The 26,663-nt window shown below is 43.9% G+C and overlaps 1 long non-coding RNA gene across 1 annotated transcript; it reads left to right on the forward strand.

Annotated features, from left to right (window-relative positions):
- Positions 1-5,589: 5,589 nt before the first annotated feature.
- LOC123107817 (uncharacterized) lies at positions 5,590-26,611 on the forward strand. The gene is made up of 3 exons (XR_006451765.1): positions 5,590-5,655; positions 26,014-26,124; positions 26,565-26,611. It is a non-coding gene; the product is annotated as an uncharacterized lncRNA (long non-coding RNA).
- Positions 26,612-26,663: the final 52 nt, after the last annotated feature.

Consider the following 26,663-nt stretch of genomic DNA (forward strand, 5'->3'; position numbering starts at 1 on the left):
GGTGTTGTCTATGTATCCACACATGTATCTGAGTTTCCTATCAATACAATTCTAGCATGGATAATAAACGATTATCATGAACAAGGAAATATAATAATAACTAATTTATTATTGCCTCTAGGGCATATTTCCAACACTATGCACCCAACAAATGCAGAATTTTTCTATGGCTAGCACACAAAAACCGGCTATTCACCAACGAAAGACGATTGAAAAGGGGGTTAACAAACTCCGCCTGCTGCCCCTTCTGCCCGGATACAGAATCAATCACTCACCTCCTTCTGCACTGCCACCACCTGCATCCGTTTTGGGAAGAGCTAAATTCAGTTACTGCCATGCTACCAACGGACCTACACCAGCTCTGGGGACAGGGCCTATCCAACAAACCTCGCTCTATGGTGATCATTGCTATTCTGTGCAATATTTGGAAAAGAAGAAATGTCAAAGCTTTTCGGAATGAAATTCAACCGATCAACCTCGTAGCCCGCTCGGCTGCCGACGACCTCATGCTTTGGTCTAATAGATGCTCCAATGAGCAAGTTCTGCACCTTCTTTGAGATTGGAGTACCATGTTGTTCCACTTATCTATGAGATTGTAGCTTAATTGATTTGTACTCTCAACCCCCCTTCCCTGTCTCTGCCTTGTAAATGTACTCTTTTATCTATTAATGAAATGGTTCAGGCCGGCATAAGCCCGCCGTAGCGTCGTAAAAAAAAACATTTTGAAAACAAAGATTCCATGACACAGATACCTTTTCGATGGGTTAGAACGAACAAAAGAAATGTTTCAATGCCTAGGAGAGAGTCTCCTTCGACGCTCTCTCCTACATTGCTGTGATTGAAGGAGTGGGCATGACATGGACAAATATCTCGACCTATATAAAAGAAAGCTAGAGTCATAGAGGCCTTTGACTTCGTGCTCTATATGTTGATATCTTGGGAAATTTGGAATGACACAAATATTAGGATTTTCAGCCACAACGAAACAATACCGAGGATCATTTTCTCTCTTTGATAAAAGAGGTAGCAGAAAATTGACGACTAGCGGGAGCGAACCATTTGAGCAACATAATGCCGCAGGGAGACTAGGCTTTCCGTTTTTCCAATGCCGCTACTAACCTTTGTACAGTACAGTTTTGTTCGATCAACAGGGTCTCGCCCTCAATTTTGTACGTGTTAAAAACACCCTTATATTATGAGACGAAGGGAGTAGCAGAAAACAAAACCAACAATACAACATCAAATCCAACCTGCCTCAAAGGCAACTATAAGTACCAGAATAGAACAAAGTGCCAGTGTTAAAACATTTAGAAGAAACAACTAGGAGTAGAAAGCAAAAACTGGATCTCTCCAACTAGAGCCTGATGACATAAATCTCGTCACTCCTTCCAGGATTCTTAATCAAGTACTCCGTCAAAGTCACCCCTCCATAGTCAGCGTCAGGAGTAGCTTCAGCCCAAGAAAATTGATCAGCCACAATAATGGTGACCTCAGTTTTCTGAGAAGCAGATCCCTAAACAGACACCCCTCCACGTGTCTCCTTGAAGGGTCTTGCCTACAGCCTACTCCTTCAGATTTCTCACTATCAGGTGCCAGACCTGTTTCACATAGATTCAGGATTTTCTACAATTTCATAGCCCCCCTCCCCCTCGCAGGACACGGAAGAGACTACCTTTCAAATGAAAAAAAAAACTCTTCTTACATGGCCTGATGGCCAGTGTGTACAGTAAAATTTCTACTTAAGTAAAAAAGACAGACATGATTCATGCATAATACTCCCTCCGTTCCTAAATATAAGTATTTTTAAAGATTTCACTATGAATTACATACAGAATAAAATAAGTGAATCTACACTCTAAAATATGTCTATATACATCCGTATGTACTCCCTCCGTTCCTAAATACTTGTCTTTCTAGACATTTCAAATGACTACTATATACGGATGTATGTAGACATATTTTAGAGTGTAGATTCACTCATTTTGCTCCGTATGTAGTTACTTGTTGAAATGCCTAGAAAGACAAGTATTTAGGAACGGAGGGAGTAGTTTATAATAGAATCTCTAAAAAGATTTATATTTTAAAACGAAGGGAGTAGATTGATAGCACCACATATGCATGCATGCATGCACTTGACCGTTTTCGGGCACACGAACTATCACACAATCGTTCGATGTGTCGGCTGCTATATGGGCATGTCTGACAAAACGAGAAGACCATCAACAGTACTAGATGAGCAACCAATCGAGTGCGACCGTGTCCTGGAGAAAATGCACATACGCTAGCTTTTCGTTGGCTCTACCCAATTACGCGTATAATAGATTAACGGAACGTCCAAGATGGCCGGTCTCGATCTAGCCTAAAAGAATCGAGTCGAGACCAGTGCTTCCTTCGGAGCAAAGTTAATAAACACGGACGTCTCTACTCAGGATGTCAAAAAGAAAAAGAAAAACTTTAGAACATGGATCTCTCACCAACAACGGATCATATGCATGGTCACGCACTCCAGTCAAAAGGAGGAGCTCATCAGCTCCTTACCTCAGAGACAACGACACTCGAGAATCACAGATAGAAAAATGCAGAAGCTTTCCAAGATGAACAACGGGTTCATAGAAGATTCTATGCGACGCTGACACTTGTGGACAATTTTCGTGTTTTGACCCTTTTTCGTAAGTTGATCTAGATCTGACCCTAATTTGCAAAATTTTCAAGATTTGACCCTTTTCCTATCGTCGGTGTCCTTGGCGGTAGGGTATAACAGCCTACCGCCCAGCTCAAAAAAATAATAACAGCCTATCGCTAAGGTTTCTGGCGGTAGGGTTGCATGCCCTACTGCAAATTTTTCCTAAATATCAGATACAGTGTGTATTCATACCTACCGTCGAACACCTTGACGGTAGGGTTATATAGGCTACCGCCATCGTGTTTGGCGGTAGGGGTCCGTGCTGCTGATGTAGATAAGTTTTCTACCGCCAAAGATCTTGACGGTAGGCTGTTATACCCTACCGCCAAGGACTGGATCTGACGGTAGGAAAAGGGTCAAATTCTAAAATTTTTACAAACTAGGGTCAAATCTGAAACAACTATCAGAAAAGGATCAAAACACAAAAATTGTCCGACACTTGTAAACAAGCTGACGAAAGAGAGAAAGGAGGAAAATCCAAGTAAAAGTATGGCGGTGCCGACACGTACTGGCCGGTGTCACTCACACCCTTTTACAAGGAACCGACGTATATACTAGTATATGGTTTAAGAATACCGCTGCCGCTGTGACCTCGGTTACCGCTAGGATCAAAGCCGAGGCCTGACTTCGGGCGCTTGTGGCCTCTCTCGCCATTTGTGTAATATGATGTCGTGAGAGTAGACTTTCTTCTACCCGCTTGGTGGGTTTTTTTAAAATTTCTCTTTTAATCAATGAAAATGATAAATCTTTTGCCTTAACACTAAGTGGGAGATACTAATAGTGCTCGTGCGCCAAGAGGGCACATCACATGGCGCTCGTTGCTGCATGCTGGCCTGAAGCATCACGTTTGTCTGATGTTCTATCTCGTAGGTAATGTGATTTGTGCGCTAGAAACAACACAAACGTTGTGAGGCCATCTGAAAAGATGGTTGTGGGTCCTGAGGGCCATCTAGAAAGATGGTTGTGAGGCTGTGAGTGACTTCGTGTCGTGGATCCGATCCGGCACCGGTGCCGCCCCATGGGGCTCGTGAGCTAGTAAGAATAGGATACTCGTGTTCTAATCCTAAGGCCTCGTTTGTTTCGCGTGGATTGGAGGAGTTTCGAGCGGGTATTCCTTGTGTGGCCCAGAATCCTCGCAAATACCCGTTGGCCCATTTGGTACCCGGGGTTTCGACGGCTCAACCCTCTCGATTCTTCGTCGATCCATCAGTTTTCACGCGTTTCAGAACCCTCGAGGCCCCTCTCGAGGATTTGCTCGCCCCACTCGCGCCGCCGCCCGATCCGAGACGCCGCTGACGACTCCTCCCAAGACGCCGCCGACAACGACTCCCCAAGACGCCGCGCTGCCTCGACGCCGGTGATCTCCTCCGGCATATTGTACTTCTCCCCGGTGGCGAGTAACCGCAGCCCTTCCCCTCCCCTCCCCATCCTCTCCATGGCTGCCACCTCCCGCACGCCCTCCGTCCGCCTCGTCCTCACCGGCAAGCACGCCAAGAACGGCGTCTCCTACCCAGCTAGCTTGCCAAGAACGTCGTCCTCTTCTACCCTAACCCTAGAGGTCGAGATTTGTCTCAATCTGCCGGGGTGCGAGTCGCAGGGCTCGGAGCGATTGCCGTTGCGCTGCTGCTACTACTGCGACGAGTGCTGGTGAGACTGGTCGTGGACGCCGTGCTGCTAGCCCTGGTCGTGCGGCGGGTGCTTGTGGACCTACCTCATCTCCAGGTTGTGGATCTCCTCCATCATTAGCTTCCACAGCCTCACCCTCGCGTTGATGAACCAGTTCGACACCTGCACCGCCATTATTAACCCAACATGTCAACCAAGCTCCAGAAACAAAATGACATGGTAGCGGCAACAGTGACCAGCTTTGCTGCTTACCTGATTCTTTGTTAGGCCTGTCTGCTTGGCCAGCATTTGCTTGTCGCCATCAGGAGGATACCTGCAAAGTTTCAACCCGAATATCAGACCAATGCAGCAGTACTCCTGATTGCAACACGTTCAAAAGGGAGATGCGTATCTGTTTTTCCTGTTTCCAATCTTTACTTTCAACTCTTGCAATTGTTAGTAAACGATTCTTACTCTCAGATGTACCATGATAACAACTACACTAGTACAAAATAGGATGCAGATAGACAAAAGATGGTTTACAGTATTTGTTCTTATGAAGAAAGAAAAAGTTGCTATAGAAAAGTACATGATCGCAATCACCACTTAGTAGTGTGAAGTCATCTGCAATTAGAACTCACTGGCTAGTGCACTGCTTTTACAAGATTGCAATTTCTGGTTATATTTGATTTTAATCTACTTGGAGACTTTAGAGGTGTCTATACCATTGAAGCCCATGTAATCTTGGTGTGTTGTAGCAACAAACTGCTCAGCCCATGTAATCGAAGCCTAGGAATGGAATGAGCGGTGCGGCCCAGAAAAGAACTAGCATTCAGTTTAGGCTACAAATGTTTGCAGCAAACATTCAGTTGCATATAGGACGTGTCTCTTTTGTTCCTAGAATTGTTGTATCTTAATATTTCTTTCATTTACTACATCCTTATAATCTAGGGAACCATATCTGCAAGCTAGAGTTTAGGCTATATATTTTTGCAGAGTTTATAAATCTATGTAGAATAATTAGGATTCAACAAGCGTAAACCTGTTACTTCCCTTGCCGGTGAATTGACCTGATGAAATGAATGTAGTTTATACCTGATTGTTGTTGTTTATTCAAGGGAAAAGTCTCTTTGATTTTGGTCTTGATTCTAATTGTCCATCTTCTGCATGTATTGGAACAAACCATCCTACGATGTTTCTATTCAAATGTGTGTGTCGTCAGATTAGAAATAATGATGAAATTTTGCTACTTATAATACTTATGATGAAATGTGTTTGACTCTTATTTTCACAGCTTGCCGCTTGGATCCTTGTTGGGGTGGACGAGTTACCTCCTTCTTGGGAACCTGTTGCCACGCCAAACTTCGGTAAGCTACATAAGCTTCTTGGCCTCTTGAGCTTGTTTCATTGCCGAAGTAGTATATCATACTTGATAGCTCTTGGTCATTGCACATCTTGGCACACTGATGATATAATTTTAGGATCGAAAGTATGTCTAGAGGGGGGGTGATTAGACTACTTGACCAAATAAAAACTTAACCTTTTCCCAATTTTAGTTCTTGGCAGATTTTAGCTATTGTAGGACAAGTCAAGCAATCATCACACAATTCAAGCAAGCATGCAAAGAGTATATTGGCAGCGGAAAGTAAAGCATGCAACTTGCAAGAATGTAAAGGGAAGGGTTTGGAGAATTCAAACCCAATTGGAGACACAGATGTTTTTCCCGTGGTTCGGATATGTGGTGCTATCCTACATCCACGTTGATGGAGACTTCAACCCATGAAGGGTAACGGTTGCGCGAGTCCACGGAGGGCTCCACCCACAAAGGGTAACGGTTGCGCGAGTCCATGGAGGGCTCCACCCACGAAGGGTAACGGTTGCGCGAGTCCACGAAGGGCTCCACCCACGAAGGGTCCACGAAGAAGCAACCACCCACAAAGGGTCAACGAAGAAGCAACCACCCACAAAGGGTCCACGAAGAAGCAACCTTGTCTATCCCACCATGGCCATCGCCCACGAAGGACTTGCCTCACTAGCGGTATATCTTCACGAAGTAGGCGATCTCCTTGCCCTTACAAACTCCTTGGTTCAACTCCACAATCTTGTCGGAGGCTCCCAAGTGACACCTAGCCAATCTAGGAGACAGCACTCTCCAAGAAGTAACAAATGGTGTGTAGGTAATGAACTCCTTGCTCTTGTGCTTCAAATGATAGTCTCCCCAACACTCAACTCTCTCTCATAGGATTTGGATCTGGTGGAAAGAAGATTTGAGTGGAAAGCAACTTGGGGAAGGCTAGAGATCAGGATTTATATGGTAGGAATGGAATATCTTGGTCTCAACACATGAGTAGGTGGTTCTCTCTCAGAACATATGAGTTGGAATTGTGTATGTGTTCTGATGGCTCTCTTTTCGAATGAAGAGGAGGTGGAGGGGTATATATAGCCTCCACACAAAATCCAACCGTTACACACAGTTTTCCAATCTCGGTGGGACCGAATAAACAAACTCGGTCGGACCGAAAAGGTAAACCTAGTGACCGTTAGAGATTTTCGGTGGGACTGACATGCAACTCGGTAGGACCGATATGGTTAGGGTTTGGGCATAACGTAATCTCGGTGAGACCGATTACACAAACTCGGTGAGACCGATTTTGGTAATTAGCTAACCAGAGAGTTGGTCAGGCAAACTCGGTGGGACCGATTTGCTCTTTTGGTGAGACCGAAAAGTTACAAAAAGGAAACACTGAATTTACATTGCAATCTTGGTGGGACCGATTCGCTCTTTCGGTGAGATCGAAAAGTTACGAAAGGGAAACAGAGAGTTTGCAATCCCATCTCGGTGAGACCGAGATCCCTATCGGTAGAACCGAATTGCTAGGGTTTGGCAGTGGCTTATGACAAGTGAAACTCGGTGGCGCCGGATAGAAAGAATCGGTAGGACCGAGTTTGGCTTAGGGTTTAGGTCATATGTGGATATGGGAAAGTAGTTGAGGGTTTTGGAGCATATCACTAAGCACATGAAGCAAGAGGCTCATTAAGCAACACCTCATCCCTCCTTGATAGTATTGGCTTTTCCTAAAGACTCAATGTGATCTTGGATCACTAAAATATAAAATGAAGAGTCTTGAGCTTTTGAGCTTGAGCCAATCCTTTGTCCTTAGCATTTTGAGGGTTCCACTTTCACATCCATGCCATGCCAATCATTGAGCTTTCCTGAAATAGTCATCTTGGAATAGCATTAGCTCAATGAGCTATATGTTGTTATGAATTACCAAAACCACCTAGGGATAGTTGCACTTTCAATCTCCCCCTTTTTGGTAATTGATGACAACATATAGATCAAAGCTTCGACAAATGATAATAAGCATGAAATATATCGTCGCTTTGAGAAGTATGTGACAAGTGAGAGCTCCCCCTAAATTTGTGCATATTTAAAATTTTCTTTGGACTGCAAATGCACAAAGAGTTAAGTCATGGGTTACTCTTCCATGTCACATACATCTTGGTGGAGCGCTTAAAACGATAAGAATGAAATACATGCACTCATCACCAAGAATAGTGAATGATCACATAAGATAGATAAGATATATCAAGCATGCATAAGTGTAGCTTATGATCAAACACATGATCATCAATGTCTCACGAGCAATGACATAGTATCTCAAGCACTCAAAAGCAAACAAAGTTCGAAAAACCACCAAATAAAGCAAGAGAGAAAAAAGCAACACTCTCTCTCTCGAAGCCTATGATCTATACATTTTCTCCCCCTTTGGCAACAAGTTACCAAAAAGTTCCTAGAAAATGCATAGTGCTAAGTCGACACTCAGGCTTGATCTTCAGGTGGTGGTGGAGTCCGGAGCACTCCAAGGACGAAGCCTTCTGTAGACGTGGTTGGAGTCGAGGCTGAAGTGGACGCTGGAGCTGGTGGAACTGAGGCTGTAGCTGGTGCAGACGTGGTGGCTCTGGGGTCAGCAACTGGCACTGCAGACGACCTTGGACCTCGTGGCACTCTGGCAAAGGCATCAGTTGTAGTCCTGCCTCTCCTCTCCTGCATGTCATCCTGGAGCTGCTCCACTACAGTCTGAATCTCTGTCACTTTGACATCCAAGTCATAGAACTTTTGTTCCATGATCCTCTCTAAGCTTGCCTGGTTCTGAGTTAGGGTAGCTAGTCCTTGCTCAATCCGCGGGGTGGATGCAATCAAGTAACCAAGCTGCTCTTGTTTGGTTTTTAGGAAATATTCAGATGCCTCCTCTTGAGTAGGCATCTTGGCAGCTTTCTCCTTCCTCGCCTTCTCCTTCTTGGCTTGTGCTTGGGCAGATGATGGCTCATTCTCAGTCATGACCACTTGATTATCTTCAAAATCTGGACGGATGGGCAGGTGTTCCTTGTCCAATAAGTACCCCGTGCCCATCTTAGAGTTGATGAGCTCCTGAATCTGTGGGGCATATCCACAGCTCCTCTTCTGGTCTGCTGCTGTCCTCTTGATTGTTTCAATCATAAGGCTCATGACTTTGAATTTCTGTGGCACGTCAAAGATATGAAGCAAGTTAATTGCGTGGCCCCTGATCATCTTGTGATCTCCAGACTTGGGCAATAGGGTGTGCCTAAGAATCCAGTTGATGGTTGGCAGCCCTGACAGAAGATAGTGTACTGAGCCAAACTTGAACGTATCAAGTGCTTCATTTGGAATCTCCTTGTACATGTTTGACATTGAGTTGTGGTCCATCTTCTTCTTGGCATAAATGTCCAAGTCATCGTCATGCTCTTCTGGAGCATTAATCAGCTGAGCCCATTCAGCAACTGTAGACTGGTACCTCGTACCCTCTGACATCCATACAATCCTGCCATCTGGATAGAAATGGGCTGTGGAGTAGAACTGCATGATGAGTTCCTCGTTCCACTTTGTGAGCTTCTGCCCAACAAAGTCCTCTACTCCACATGCCTTGAAGCTGTCCTGCACTCCAGGGTAGTACTCTTCGTTGTCCTTGATGTATTGCCAATCAACCCATCTCATATCACAGACAATTGGCTTCTTGTCTAGCAGCACTGTCTCATAAAAGTCTTGTTGCTCCTTGGTGTGAAACCTGTAGTCAACTGCAGTCCTTCTCCTTGAAGCATACGGGTCTGCTTCTCTCCACTTCTGGAGCCCTAAATCTCTCCTGAGTTTCATATCCTCAGCCACAGGATGAGCATCGTTGTGGTCTGGGATCTTGGGCTTGAGCTTTCTAAGAACATTCTCTTCTTCTTCTTCTGCAGCTTCAGGCACTAGGGCCTTGTTCTTCTCAGTAGCTGGGATGCTTCTTGTGTTCCTCTTTGGCTTTGGCTTTGGAGCTAGCTTGGCCTTGGAAGCAGCTGCCCCTGTTCTTATGGCATCACCCATCAGCTTGGGTGCCTTAGGTGCTGGTGCAGCTACCTCTTCTTCTTCCTCCTCATCTTCCATGATGGAAGCCTTGCCAAGCACTCTGGCTATAGTTTTCTTCACCCTTTCTTTCCTCTTCTTGCCTTCAGCAGCAACTGGCTCAATGGGAGTGGGCTTCTCAGTTGAAGCTCTGGCCTTTGACATAGGTTGCCTGCCTGCTAGCCTTTTGATCTTCATCCCTGGTTTTATGCCCTGTGCTGGCTCAACTCTCATGGAAGTTGCTTCCTCTTCTGCCACATAATCTGTTGGGGAACGTAGCAGAAATTCAAAATTTTCCTACGTGTCACCAAGATCTATCTATGGAGAGACCAGCAACGAGTAGAAAGAGAGTGCATCTACATACCCTTGTAGATTGCTAAGCGGAAGCGTTCAAGTGAACGGGGTTGATGGAGTCGTACTCGTCGTGATTCAAATCACCGATGATCCTAGTGCCGAACGGACGGCACCTCCGCGTTCAACACACGTACAGCCCGGTGACGTCTCCCACGCCTTGATCCAGCAAGGAGAGAGGGAAAGGTTGAGGAAGACTCCATCCAACAGCAGCACAATGGTGTGGTGGTGGTGGAGGAGCGTGGCAATCCAGCAGGGCTTCGCCAAGCACCATGGGAGAGGAGGAGTAGGGAGAGAGGTAGGGCTGTGCCAGAACTTCGTGTATAGCTCCCATGCGCCTCCCCACTATATATAGGGGTGGAGGGGCTGGTTTCTTGCCCTCCAAGTCCATTGGGGCGTTGGCCAAGGTGGGAGGAAAGAAATCTCATTATTTCCTTCCCCACCGATTGTTATCCCCCCTTTTTAGGGATCTTGATCTTATCCCTTCGGGATATGATCTTATTCCTTCTAAGGGGGGATCTTGGTGCGCCTTGACTAGGGGTGTGGGGCCTTGCCCCCACTACCCACGTCCATGTGGGTCCCCCCATGCAGGTGGGTCCCACTCCAGAACCTTCTAGAACCTTCCCGGTACAATACCGAAAAATCCCGAACATTTTCTGGTGGCCAAAATAGGACTTCCCATATATAAATATTTACCTCCGGACCATTCCGGAACTCCTCGTGACGTCCGGGATCTCATCCGGGACTCCGAACAACATTCGGTAACCACATACAAACTTCCTTTATAACCCTAGCGTCATCGAACCTTAAGTGTGTAGACCCTACGGGTTCGGGAGACATGTAGACATGATCGAGACGTTCTCCGGTCAATAACCAACAGCGGGATCTGGATACCCATGATGGCTCCCACATGTTCCACGATGATCTCATCGGATGAACCACGATGCCAAGGACTTAATCAATCCCGTATTCAATTCCCTTTGTCTATTGGTATGTTACTTGCCCGAGATTCGATCGTCGGTATCCAATACCTTGTTCAATCTCGTTACCGGCAAGTCACTTTACTCGTTCCGTAACACATCATCCCGTGATCAACTCCTTGGTCACATTGCGCATATGATGATGTCCTACCGAGTGGGCCCAGAGATACCTCTCCGTTTACACGGAGTGACAAATCCCAGTCTCGATCCGCATAAAACAATAGATACTTTCGGAGATACCTGTAGTGCACCTTTATAGTCACCCAGTTACGTTGTGATGTTTGATACACCCAAAGCACTCCTACGGTATCCAGGAGTTACACGCTCTCATGGTCGAAGGAAGAGATACTTGACATTGGCAAAGCTCTAGCAAATGAACTACACGATCTTTTGTGCTAGTCTTAGGATTGGGTCTTGTCCATCACATCATTCTCCTAATGATGTGATCCCGTTATCAACGACATCCAATGTCCATAGCCAGGAAACCATGACTATCTGTTGATCACAACGAGCTAGTCAACTAGAGGCTCACTAGGGACATATTGTGGTCTATGTATTCACACGTGTATTACGATTTCCGGATAATACAGTTATAGCATGAATAAAAGACAATTATCATGAACAAGGAAATATAATAATAATACTTTTATTATTGCCTCTAGGGCATATTTCCAACAGTCTCCCACTTGCACTAGAGTCAATAATCTAGTTCACATCGCCATGTGATTAACACTCACAGGTCACATCGCCATGTGACTAATACCCAAGAGTTTACTAGAGTCGGTAGTCTAGTTCACATCACTATGTGATTAACACTCAATGAGTTTTATGTTTGATCATGTTGCTTGTGAGAGAGGTTTTAGTCAACGGGTCTGAACCTTTCAGATCCGTGTGTGCTTTACAAATCTCTATGTCATCTCCTAGATGCAGCTACCACGCTCTATTTGGAGCTATTCCAAACAACTGTTCTACTTGGAGCTATTCTAAATTATTGCTCCATTATATGTATCCGGTCTCTCTACTCAGAGCTATCCGGATAGGTGTCAAGCTTGCATCGTCGTAACCTTTACGACGAACTCTTTTACCACCTCCATAATCGAGAAAATTCCTTAGTCCACTAGTTACTAAGGATAACTTTGACCGCTGTCCTGTGAGCCATTCTTGGATCACTCTTGTACCCCTTGACTGACTCATGCCAAGGCACACTTCAGGTGCGGTACACAGCATAGCATACTGTAGAGAGCCTATGATAAAAGCATAGGGGACGACCTTCGTCCTTCCTCTTTCTTCTGCCGTGGTCGAGCTTTAAGTCTTAACTTCATACCTTACAACTCAGGCAAGAACTCCTTCTTTGACTGATCCATCTTGAACACCTTCAAGATTATGTCAAGGTACGTGCTCATTTAAAAGTATTATTAAGCATTTTGATCTATCTTATAGATCTTGATGCTCAATGTTCAAGTAGCTTGATTCAGGTTTTCTATTGAAAACACCTTTCAAATAACCCTATATGCTTTCTAGAAATTCTACATCATTTCTGATCAACAATATGTCAAGAACATATACTCATCAGAAATTCTATAGTGCTCCCACTCACTTCTTTGGAAATACAAGTTTCTCATAAACTTTGTACAAACCCAAAATTTTTGATCATCATCAAAGCATACATTCCAACTCCGAGATGCTCACTCCAGTCCTTAGAAGGATTGCTGGAGCTTTGCATACTTATTAGCATCTTTCGGGATTGACAAAACCTTCCGGTTGTATCACATACAACCTTTCCTCATTAAAATCGTCGAGGAAACAATGTTTTGACATCCTATCTGCAAGATTTCATAAATAATGCAGTAATCGCTAATATAATTCCAACAGACTCTTAGCATCGCTACGAGTGAGAAAATCTCATCGTAGTCAACTCCTTGAACTTGTCGGAAAACATCTTAACGACAAGTCGAGCTTTCTTAATGGTGACATTTACCATCATTGTCCGTCTTCCTTTTGAAATCCATCTGTACTCATTAGCCTTACGACCATCGAGCCGTTCTGCCAAAGTCTACACTTTGTTTTCATACATGGATCATCTCTCGGATTTTATGGCCTCAAGCCATTTATCGGAATCCGGGCCCACCATCGCTTCTCCATAGCTCGTAGGTTCATTGTTGTCTAGCAACATGACCTTCAAGACAGGATTACGTACCACTCTGAAGTAGTACGCATCCTTGTCATCCTACGAGGTTTGGGAGTGACTTGATCCGAAGTTTCATGATCAATATCATAAGCTTCCACTTCAATTGGTGTAGGTGCCACAGGAACAACTCCCTGTGCCCTGTCACACACTAGTTGAAGAGACGGTTCAATAACCTCATCAAGTCTCCACCATCCTCCCACTCAATTCTTTCGAGAGAAACTTTTCCTCGAGAAAGGACCCGATTCTAGAAACAATCCATATTGCTTTTGGATCTGAATTAGGAGGTATACCCAACTGTTTTGGGTTTCCTATGAAGATGCATTTTATCCGCTTTGGGTTCGAGCTTATCAACCTGAAACTTTTTCATATAAGCGTCGCAGCCCCAAACTTTTAAGAAACGACAACTTAGGTTTCTCTAAACCATAATTCATACGGTGTCATCTCATCGGAATTACGTGGTGCCCTATTTAAAGTGAATGTGGTTGTCTCTAATGCCTAACCCATGAACGATAGTGGTAATTCGATAAGAGACATCATGGTACGCACCATATCCAATAGGGTGCAACTATGATGTTCGGACACACCATCACATTATGGTGTTCCAGGCGGTATTAATTGCGAAACAATTTCCACAATGTCTTAATTGTGTGCCAAAACTCGTAACTCAGATATTCATCTCTATGATCATATCATAGACATTTTATCCTCTTGTCACAATGATCTGCTACTTCACTCTGAAATTACTTGAACCATTCAATAATTCAGACTTGTGTTTCATCAAGTAAATATACTCAACATTTACTCGAATCATCTGTGAAGTAAGAACATAATGATATTCACTACATGCCTCAGCACTCATTCGACTGCACACATCAAAATGTGTTACTTCCAACAAGTCGCTATCTTGTTCCATCTTACTGAAAATGAGGCTTTTCAGTCATCTTGCCCATGTGGTATGATTTGCATATCTCAAGTGATTCAAAATCAAGTGAGTCCGAACGATCCATTTGCATGGAGTTTCTTCATGCATATACACCAATAGACATGGTTCGCATGTCTCAAACTTTTCAAAAATGAGTGAGTCCAAAGATCCATCAACATGGAGCTTCTTCATGCGTTTTATACCATTATGACTTACATGGCAGTGCCACAAGTAAGTGGTACTATCATTACTATCTTATATCTTTTGGCATGAAAATGTGTATCACTACGACCGAGATTCAATAAACCATTCCTTTAGGTGCAAGACCATTGAAGGTATTATTCAAAAATAGAGTAACCATTATTCTCCTTAAATGAATAACCGTATTGCGATAGACATAATCCAATCATGTCTATGCTCAACGCAAACACCAATCTCGGTGGTAGAGGGAGCGTGCGATGCTTGATCATATCAACCTTGGAAACACTTCCAACATATATCGTCAGCTCACCTTTAGCTAGTCTCCGTTTATTCCGTAGCTTTTATTTTGAGTTACTAACACTTAGCAACCGAACCGGTATCCAATACCCTGGTGCTACTAGGAGTACTAGTAAAGTACACATTAACATAATGTATATCCAATATACTTCTGTCGACCTTGGCAGCCTTCTCATCTACCAAGTATCTAGGGTAATGCTGCTCCAGTGGTTGTTCCCCTTATTAGAGAAGCACTTAGTCTCGGGTTTGGGTTCAACCTTAGGTTTCTTCACTAGAGCAGCAGCTGAATTGCCGTTTCATGAAGTATCCCTTTGTTCCCTTGCCCTTCTTGAAACTAGTGGTTTCACCAACCATCAACAATTGATGCTCCTTCTTGATTTCTACTTTCGCGGTGTCAAACATCATGAATATTTCAAGGATCATCATATCTATCCCTGATATGTTATAGTTAATCACGAAGCTCTAGCAGCTTGGTGGCAATGACTTTGGGGAAACATCACTATCTCATCTGGAGGATCAACTCCCACTCGATTCAAGTGATTGTTGTGCTCAGACAATCTGAGCACAAGCTCAACGATTGAGCTTTTCTCCCTTAGTTTGCAGGCTAAGAAAATCGTCGGAGGTCTTATACCTCTTGACGTGGGCACGAGCCTGAAATCCCAATTTCAGCCCTCGAAACATCTCATATGTTCCGCGACGTTTCGAAAACGTCTTTGGTGCCTCTACTTAAACCATTTAATTGAACTATCACGTAGTTATCAAAACGTGTATGTCCGATGTTCACAACATCCACAGACGAGGTTTGGGGTTCAGCACACTGAGCGGTGCATTAAGGACATAAGCTTTCTACTATCCTCATAATCGCTACTGTCAACTTTCAACTATATTTTCTCTAGGAACATAACTAAACAGTGGAACTAAAGCGCGAGCTTACGACATAATTTGCAAAGATCTTTTGACTATGTTCAGGATAATTAAGTTCATCTTATGAACTCCCACTCAGATAGACATCCCTCTGGTCATCTAAGTGATTACATGATCCGAGTCAACTAGGCCGTGTCCGATCATCACGTGAGACGGACTAGTCATCATCGGTGAACATCTTCATGTTGATCGTATCTACTATACGACTCATGCTCGACCTTTCGGTCTCCGTGTTCCGAGGCCATGTCTGTACATGCTAGGCTCGTCAAGTTAACCCTAAGTGTTTTCGCTGTGTAAAACTGTCTTACACCCGTTGTATGTGAACGTAAGAATCCATCACACCCGATCATCACGTGGTGCTTAGAAGCGACGAACTGTAGCAACGGTGCACAGTTAGGGGAGAACACTTCTTGAAATTTTGTAAGGGATCATCTTATTTACTACCGTCGTCCTAAGCAAACAAGATGCATAAACATGATAAACATCACATGCAATCAAATAGTGACATGATATGGCCAATATCATTTTGCTCCTTTTGATGTTCATCTTCGGGGCTCCATGATCATCATCATCACCGGCACGACACCATGATCTCCATCATCGTGTCTTCATGAAGTTGTCACGCCAACGACTACTTCTACTTCTATGACTAACGCGTTTAGCAATAAAGTAAAGTAGTTTACATGGCGTTCTTCAATGACACGCAGGTCATACAATAAATAAAGACAACTCCTATGGCTCCTGCCGGTTGTCATACTCATCGACATGCAAGTCGTGAATCCTATTACAAGAACATGATCAATCTCATACATCACATATCATTCATCACATTCTTCTTGGCCATATCACATCACATAGCATACCCTGCAAAAACAAGTTAGACGTCCTCTAATTGTTGTTGCATGTTTTACGTGGCTGCTATGGGTTTCTAGCAAGAACGTTTCTTACCTACGCAAGACCACAACGTGATATGCCAATTGCTATTTACCCTTCATAAGGACCCTTTTCCTCGAATCCGTTCCGACTAAAGTGGGAGAGACTGGCACCCGCTAGCCACCTTATGCACCAAGTGCATGTCAATCGGTGGAACCTGTCTCACGTAAGAGTACGTGTAAGGTCGGTCCGGGCCGCTTCATCCCACAATACCGTCGAAACAAGATTGGACTAGTAACGGTAAGCATATTGAACAACATCAACTCCCACAACTACTTTGTGTTCTACTCGTGCAAAGAATCTACGCAATAGACCTAGCTCATGATGCCACTGTTGGGGAACGTAGCAGAAATTCAAAATTTTCCTACGTGTCACCAAGATCTATCTATGGAGAGACCAGCAACGAGTAGAAAGAGAGTGCATCTACATACCCTTGTAGATCGCTAAGAGGAAGCGTTCAAGTGAACGGGGTTGATGGAGTCGTACTCGTCGTGATTCAAATCACCGATGATCCTAGTGCCGAACGGACGGCACCTCCGCGTTCAACACACGTACAGCCCGGTGACGTCTCCCACGCCTTGATCCAGCAAGGAGAGAGGGAGAGGTTGAGGAAGACTCCATCCAACAGCAGCACAACGGCGTGGTGGTGGTGGAGGAGCGTGGCAATCCAGCAGGGCTTCGCCAAGCACCATGGGAGAGGAGGAGTAGGGAGAGAGGTAGGGCTGTGCCAGAACTTCGTGTATAGCTCCCATGCGCCTCCCCACTATATATAGGGGTGGAGGGGCTGGTTTCTTGCCCTCCAAGTCCATTGGGGCGTTGGCCAAGGTGGGAGGAAAGAAATCTCATTATTTCCTTCCCCACCGATTGTTATCCCCCCTTTTTAGGGATCTTGATCTTATCCCTTCGGGATATGATCTTATTCCTTCTAAGGGGGGATCTTGGTGCGCCTTGACCAGGGGTGTGGGGCCTTGCCCCCACTACCCACGTCCATGTGGGTCCCCCCATGCAGGTGGGCCCCACTCCGGAACCTTCTAGAACCTTCCCGGTACAATACCGAAAAATCCCGAACATTTTCCGGTGGCCAAAATAGGACTTCCCATATATAAATCTTTACCTCCGGACCATTCCGGAACTCCTCGTGACGTCCGGGATCTCATCCGGGACTCTGAACAACATTCGGTAACCACATACAAACTTCCTTTATAACCCTAGCGTCATCAAACCTTAAGTGTGTAGACCCTACGGGTTCGGGAGACATGTAGACATGACCGAGACGTTCTCCGGTCAATAACCAACAGCGGGATCTGGATACCCATGATGGCTCCCACATGTTCCACGATGATCTCATCGGATGAACCACGATGTCAAGGACTTAATCAATCCCGTATTCAATTCCCTTTGTCTATCGGTATGTTACTTGCCCGAGATTCGATCGTCGGTATCCAATACCTTGTTCAATCTCGTTACCGGCAAGTCACTTTACTCGTTCTGTAACACATTATCCCGTGATCAACTCCTTGGTCACATTGCGCATATGATGATGTCCTACCGAGTGGGCCCAGAGATACCTCTCCGTTTACACGGAGTGACAAATCCCAGTCTCGATCCGCATAAAACAATAGATACTTTCGGAGATACCTGTAGTGCACCTTTATAGTCACCCAGTTATGTTGTGACGTTTGATACACCCAAAGCACTCCTACGGTATCCAGGAGTTACACGCTCTCATGGTCGAAGGAAGAGATACTTGACATTGGCAAAGCTCTAGCAAATGAACTACACGATCTTTTGTGCTAGTCTTAGGATTGGGTCTTGTCCATCACATCATTCTCCTAATGATGTGATCCCATTATCAACGACATCCAATGTCCATAGCCAGGAAACCATGACTATCTGTTGATCACAACGAGCTAGTCAACTAGAGGCTCACTAGGGACATATTGTGGTCTATGTATTCACACGTGTATTACGATTTTCGGATAATACAGTTATAGCATGAATAAAAGACAATTATCATGAACAAGGAAATATAATAATAATACTTTTATTATTGCCTCTAGGGCATATTTCCAACATAATCCTCATCTTCTGAGTCTGAGGTTCTCTTCTTTCTCTATCTTGTGGTAGCTTTAGGCAGATTGCTAGGGGTGCTCCTGCTGCCATCATCTGAGGAACTTGAGGGACTAGTGCCCTCACTCATCTGCACTTGCTACTCTGACAAGTTCTGGCTATCACTTTGGTCTGACATGATGCAAACTCTGACTGCTGACCCTGTGAATAGGTTATAGATGAGATAGAGTGGATAAGCATCATAAAATGCAGAGATTTTTGCAAAAGAATAATTCAAAAACTTAGTTTTAGTTTCCCACTGAAAGCATCTCGGATCTACCGATTTCTAAACTCGGTGATATCGAAGTAGTTTTGGCACCTAAACTAGTGAACTCGGTCAGACCGAGTCACAGTTCGGTGGCACCGAGACTGCTAGGGTTTCACAGAGTTCCAAAATCGGTCACACCGATAAGTAATTCTCGGTTAGACCGAGTCTCACTTGTGCAATGGCATAAGCTAAATCGTTGGGACCAAGTTTTTCAACTCGGTGGGTCCGAGATGGTTTCGGCGGAAACCTAACCTAAAATTTTCGAATTAAACCTAATCTACGAGTTCATTGACTGGATAGAAGTTTAACAAACGTGGCAAGAATCATGATGATCACAATGTGCTAAGAATCGGATTGGGGAATAGCACAAAGATCGAGTCCATACCCTAGTTCGGCAGAGACTCGCTACGGCGGCAACGGCGGGGTTGAATTGCCGTTGACGGCGACGGAGACCAGCGACTGGAGGCGGCTGTCGGCAAGGAGACGATCCGGAGACCAAGTTGGCAGAGCAGGCTATCGCGCGGGCGAAGGGGTTCGGAGAAATTTCCAAATTTTTTGCCCGTGACTATATATAGCCCGACCCTGTCGGTGTGACCGAGTGGAACGACTCGGTGGCACCGAGATGCAAAACTGTACACAGTTATTGCAACTCGGTGTGACCGAATGGTTCAAATCGGTTGCACCGAGATCGAAAACATAGATCAACTTAATGATCTCGGTAGGACCGAAAGTAGGGTATCGGTCAGACCGAGAATCATAAAGAGGTTTTGGAAGTTTAAGTCTATGATGAATCGGGGACTCCAAGCGCTCCTCACACAGAGTGGTTCGAATCTGACTTGATCAAATTTTCTGATGTAGCATGAATAGAGTTTGAGACGAGAAAAGCATAGATAGCTAGAGGAGGTTCTTAGGCATTCTTGTCCATCCACTTGGCAAAAGGAAATAAAACCGAACAATCAAAACAACAAGTGGATGTCCTCGAATGAGTAAAATATGCAACCAGCATGCTCACACAATAAGATGGCAAATGAAATATGTGACAAGACATGCACAACCAATTCTAGCATCTACCAAGCAATTTGCGATGACAAGGTCATCTATATATGAGTATATTGACTTAGGAGTCAAGTGAGAACACTTGATCATAGGTCATACTCATCGTTTAAGCTCAAGTGGGGTTACCACTTTTACATAAAGCATTGTTGTGTTCACATCTTTAGAGTTGCTTTAGCTCAAGTCTTAGAGTAAAGCTCCCCCTAGATGTGATATCCCCCCTTAGAGGGATGAACTAACCTCGGGTTTTGTCGATGATGACTTCATGTAGATGTTGAAGATGTGGATGCTCAATGTTGATGTAGATCACTTGGAGCTATCCCTTTGAGTGAATTGCACTTTCAATACCTACATGGGTTAGTCCCGCAAGGAACAAACAAGGATATCCATAGACATAGAGTGATGCACACACAAGATGATGTCCATGAAAACTTTTAGGTTACCTTGTCCCTTGTCTTACCAACAAGAGGGTTTGTGACTCCTTGAACTAGTGCAAGATGTGGAAGTTGATTGCACTTGTTCTTGCCAAAATGATAAGAGTGAAGTATGTTGGCGGAGTCACCCTCAAGAACTCTCTAGTTCTTCTTATTTTGGATCCACACCATCTTGATGGGAATCCTTGGAGTTGTAGTCGTACTTGATGAAGTGGAACTTGAAGTAGTCTTGGGAATCCACTTGACTAAGGTCTTAGGAGCTTCTTCAAATGCATCAATTTCCTCTTGAAGCATGTCCTTGCCTTTTTGCTTGTAGTCTTGTGGTGGAAGATCATCTTGAGCTTGTGTCCCCTTGAAAGAAGTATCATACTTTTCTTGTTGAGGAACAAACCTTGTCTTGGGGTATTGATCTTCTTCCCACTCAACTCCATTGGCATTGAACTTTCGTTCAAAACCAACACCTTGATTCTTCTGGTGCATTCCTTGCTTGCGCACAATTTCCTCGAATTGCTTACTCTCGGCAAGGCTTTTGTACACTCCTTTCTCTATAATTCCCTTCAATAAGCTATTTTCTTGCTCAAGTGTAACTTGGCTAAGAGAATCATTAGTGGAATCAAGAGAACTACTAGAAGCAACAATATTGGATTTAGCATGATCATTGTTACTGCTAGAGGAAGAATCTTTCTTGTTCTTGTTACTAGACTTGACTTGAGGCATGTAAGTGGATAAGAGTAAACGCTTGGCAATGTAAGGAGAACTTTTCTTGCGGAGATCATCATTGATTGCTTTTAAGAAAACATGCTCTTGCTCAAGATTGAGCTTTTCAAAGTGTAATTTCTCATGAGCTCTTAAAAGTTCTCAATGATCTTCAAAGATAGTTTCATGAGCTAACTTAAGAGTGTTTAGTTCTTTAGTTAGAGCCTCAATCTTCTCCTTATCATTGTCATTCATTTTATCTTGATTAGCATGATTAATTGACGTTTCATCATAGTATTCATCACTAGAGTTGTCAACAAGCAAATCATCACCTAACAAGTCATCTTCATCACTATTGAAATCAACATACTCGGGGTGTGTTACCTTAGGACCTTTGGTCATGAAGCATCTTCCAATTCCTTCATTTGGTGAGTCAATGATGTCGTAGGAGTTGGTTGACACAAGTGCTAGACCGGCAACACCTTCATCTTGAGTATCTTCGGAGTCGGAGTGATAACTTCTCTCAGAGTGGCTGTCGGAGTCGGAGCCGGATACCCATTCACCAACATGAGCTTGATGTCTTCGTTTTGTGTAGCTCCTTGATGATTTTTCCTTCCTTTCCGAATCCTTGCTTCTCCGTGAGTATCTTCGTTCATAACGATCATCTCTACTCCTTCTCTCTCTTGGTGGTGATTCTTTGCTTCTTCTTTTTGGAGAATCTTCTCTTCTCTTGCAGGGAGCCGTACACTCATTGGAATAGTTTCCGGGTCTTCCACAACTATAGCAGTTTCGCTCTCGACTAGAAGATCTTTTGTCATTGTAGGACCTTGACTTGAAGCTTCTATCTTTGCTTCTACTCTTGTAGAACTTGTTGAAGTTCTTCACCATTAAGCTCAATTCTTCATTGAAGTTTTGTTTCTCACTTGATGATGTAGGGGCTTCACATGAGGCTTTGTAGGCACCACTTGATTTGTTGTGAAGTTCCTCTTTATCCTTAAGTGACATCTCATGAGCAACAATTCTTCCAATCACCTCCGTTGGCTTGAGATCTTTGTAATTGGGCATCATTTGGATCAATGTGCACACGGTATCATATTTTCCATCCAAGGCTCTTAGAATCTTCTTGATGATGAATCCATCGGTCATCTCTTCACTTCCTAAGCCGGCAATCTCATTTGTGATGAGAGCAAGCCTAGAGTACATTTCAGCGACACCTTCACCATCCTTCATTTTGAACTTGTCAAGTTGGCTTTGAAGCACATCCAACTTGGATTCCTTGACGGAGTCGGTACCTTCGTGCATATCAATCAAAGTGTCCCAAATTTCCTTTGCATTCTCAAGACGGCTGATTTTCTTGAATTCTTCGAGGCACAATCCGTTGAAGAGAATATCACAAGCTTGAGCATTGTATTGCAACATCTTCAACTCATCCGCAGTAGCTTCACGGTTTGGTTCTTTCCCATCAAAGAAGTCACCTTGCAAACCAACACACACAATAGCCTAAACGGCGGGGTTATGTCCAAGAATATGCATTTTCATTTTATGCTTCCAACTAGCAAAATTAGTACCATCAAAGTAAGGACCTCTACGGTGATAATTTCCCTCGCTAGATGCCATACTCTCCTAGGTTGTGAAACCAAGGCTATGACCACCAAAAGCTATGGAGATCAAAGCAAATGGAGACCAAAGCTCTGATACCACTTGTAGGATCGGAAGTATGTCTAGAGGGGGGGTGGTTAGACTACTTGACCAAATAAAAACTTAACCTTTTCCCAATTTTAGTTCTTGGCAGATTTTAGCTATTGTAGGACAAGTCAAGCAATCATCACACAATTCAAGCAAGCATGCAAAGAGTATATTGGCAGCGGAAAGTAAAGCATGCAACTTGCAAGAATGTAAAAGGAAGGGTTTGGAGAATTCAAACGCAATTGGAGACACGGATGTTTTTCCCGTGGTTCGGATAGGTGGTGCTATCCTACATCCATGTTGATGGAGACTTCAACCCACGAAGGGTAACGGTTGCGCGAGTCCACGGAGGGCTCCACCCACAAAGGGTAACGGTTGCGCGAGTCCACGGAGGGCTCCACCCACGAAGGGTAACGGTTGCGCGAGTCCACGGAGGGCTCCACCCACGAAGGGTCCACGAAGAAGCAACCACCCACAAAGGGTCAACGAAGAAGCAACCACCCACAAAGGGTCCACGAAGAAGCAACCTTGTCTATCCCACCATGGCCATCTCCCACGAAGGACTTGCCTCACTAGCGGTAGATCTTCATGAAGTAGGCGATCTCCTTGCCCTTACAAACTCCTTGGTTCAACTCCACAATCTTGTCGGAGGCTCCCAAGTGACACCTAGCCAATCTAGGAGACACCACTCTCCAAGAAGTAACAAATGGTGTGTAGGTAATGAACTCCTTGCTCTTGTGCTTCAAATGATAGTCTCCCCAACACTCAACTCTCTCTCATAGGATTTGGATCTGGTGGAAAGAAGATTTGAGTGGAAAGCAACTTGGGGAAGGCTAGAGATCAGGATTCATATGGTAGGAATGGAATATCTTGGTCTCAACACAAGAGTAGGTGGTTCTCTCTCAGAACATATGAGTTGGAATTGTGTATGTGTTCTGATGGCTCTCTTTTCGAATGAAGAGGAGGTGGAGGGGTATATATAGCCTCCACACAAAATCCAACCGTTACACACAGTTTTCCAATCTCGGTGGGACCGAATAAACAAACTCGGTCGGACCGAAAAGGTAAACCTAGTGACCGTTAGAGATTTTCGGTGGGACTGACATGCAACTCGGTAGGACCGATATGGTTAGGGTTTGGGCATAACGTAATCTCGGTGAGACCGATTACACAAACTCGGTGAGACCGATTTTGGTAATTAGCTAACCAGAGAGTTGGTCAGGCAAACTCGGTGGGACCGATTTGCTCTTTCGGTGAGACCGAAAAGTTACAAAAAGGAAACACTGAATTTACATTGCAATCTCGGTGGGACCGATTCGCTCTTTCGGTGAGACCGAAAAGTTACGAAAGGGAAACAGAGAGTTTACAATCCCATCTCGGTGAGACCGAGATCCCTATCGGTAGAACCGAATTACTAGGGTTTGGCAGTGGCTTATGACAAGTGAAACTCGGTGGCGCCGGATAGAAAGAATCGGTAGGACCGAGTTTGGCTTAGGGTTTAGGTCATATGTGGATATGGGAAAGTAATTGAGGGTTTTGGAGCATATCACTAAGCACATGAAGCAAGAGGCTCATTAAGCAACACCTCATCCCTCCTTGATAGTATTGGCTTTTCCTAAAGACTCAATGTGATCTTGGATCACTAAAATATAAAATGAAGAGTCTTGAGCTTTTGAGCTTGAGCCAATCCTTTGTCCTTAGCATTTTGAGGGTTCCACTTTCACATCCATGCCATGCCAATCATTGAGCTTTCCTGAAATAGTCATCTTGGAATAGCATTAGCTCAATGAGCTATATGTTGTTATGAATTACCAAAACCACCTAGGGATAGTTGCACTTTCAATAATATTCTAGATCATTCTGTATGTCTTATGAATATAGTTCTTATTTGTTGCTTGTTTACTCTAGTTTTAGTGCCAAGATGAACTCCGATATTATCGATCGAATTAGGAAGAGGAGAAGTGAGGATGATGAAGATATGATGTCCTTTATTCTGCCTGTATTGCATCGAATGCGTAATAGAGGACCAGTCGAGAGAAAACAGCGACATAGCTCTATCCTATATGGCAAGAAGCGTGTTGACGATATCCTTAGAGGGCATGTTAAGAATTGCCTCATAGCTTATAGGGTGGAGCCACATATCTTTCGGGCTTTGGCATCTTATCTTAGAAGAGAAAATCTGATATCCGATACAAGAATTAAGATGGAGGAGAAGTTCGCCTTTTTCCTGTACATGGTGTCTCACAACGCATCTTATGAAGATCTCCAGCTAGAATTTCAGCATAGTGGACAAACATTTCATGAGTACATCAATGAGTTCTTCAACATCGTCCCTGTCTTAGCTAGTCTATTTCCGAAGCCTCCAAACATTGATGAGCCACATCCAAAAATATCCACCGACACAAGATTTTATCCTTACTTCCAGGTTTCCATTTTTAATGCTTCCACAATTCCTTTTCTTATCTAACTTAATAGTTCTTTATTGACCTGCAATCTTTGCTTCCAGAACTGTTTAGGAGCCATTGATGAGTCACATGTTCCTATAACCGCAACACCTGGGATTGTTGCTCCATTTCGGAATAGGAAGGGTACCTTGAGTCATAATATTATGGTTGCATGCGACTTCGATTTAAAATTCACTTTCATATCATGTGGCTGGGAGGGTTCAGCTACGGATGCGAGGGTTCTTCATTCTACAATGAGCAAGGGATTTAAAGTACCTGAGGGAAAGTTTTACCTAGTTGACGGGGGTTATGAAAACACTCTGTCATTTCTCGCACCTTATCGGGGTGTCCGGTATCATTTGAAGGAATTTGGTCATGGACATCCTCAGCCACAAAACCACAAGGAATTGTTCAATCATCGGCATGCTGTTCTAGGGAACCATGTGGAAAGGTCCCTAGGAATTCTTGAAAAGCGCTTCCCAATTCTTCATGTCGGCACACTGCATTCAATCGAGAACCAAGTGAAACTTCCCGCAGCTGTCGCAGTTCTTCACAATATCATCAAAATGGAGAATGGTGACCAGACTTGGCTTGACAACCAGCCCGATAACATAGCGCCAAATGCTTTTGTTGATCTCCCGAATGGCGACGAGAATAACTATGGGAGCAACGACTTAGGGAACACTCTAAGGGATGAAATCGCAATGCAAATGTGGGAAGCATACCATCCTAAATAGCCAACATGATGGTGTGTGTTTTTATGATATATATACATATACTAATTAATTAACTTCTCTTGTCTTCATCATCTAATAATGTAGTGTGTGTTGAAATGCAGATATGTATCCAAAGGGGTCCCCAAAGTACAATCTCATGAAAGCAAGTGGGAAAAAAGCTTCACACGGTGCCAAGAAGCCATCACCCAAAATTAAAAAGACACCTCCAAGAGGTATTTGGTCTACTTAATCTCCATTTCTCAGATCTTGCCAATTAAGTTTTGTGCTTGTTGTTATGTTTGGTGAATGATATCTTTCAATACTACATGTAGTGGTGCATTATAGCAGAAACAAGTCTATAACAGGGGTATATAGACCACTAGAGTATTATTTAGCTGACAGTTTTCCCAAAAGAAGTGCTGCTCACTTGTTATGTTTCGTCAATGGTATGACATAAGGACTAGTAGAGTATAAATTAGAGAATAAATTAGCAGATGTAGGTCACACAACTCACTCTACTATAGATAATGAATAACTCACTCTTATCATGTTGTTGGAAGTTTTCACTAGTCCTCCTAAAGTTTACAACTATTTGTTTTCAAATTGAATGATAGTAACTCCTCTTATCATGTTGAGCATTAAGTTTGAACAATGTAAATTTGTGTTGGTGTAGTTAAAAAGCCAAGAGCTCAATGGAACCCATCTTTGGAAAAGTGTTTGGTTGAGATACTTCAGGAGCACAACACTCCGTACCATAGGGGACAGAATGGTT

This window comes from Triticum aestivum, chromosome 5A (assembly GCF_018294505.1).
Source record: "Triticum aestivum cultivar Chinese Spring chromosome 5A, IWGSC CS RefSeq v2.1, whole genome shotgun sequence".
NCBI classification, from domain to species: domain Eukaryota; kingdom Viridiplantae; phylum Streptophyta; class Magnoliopsida; order Poales; family Poaceae; genus Triticum; species Triticum aestivum.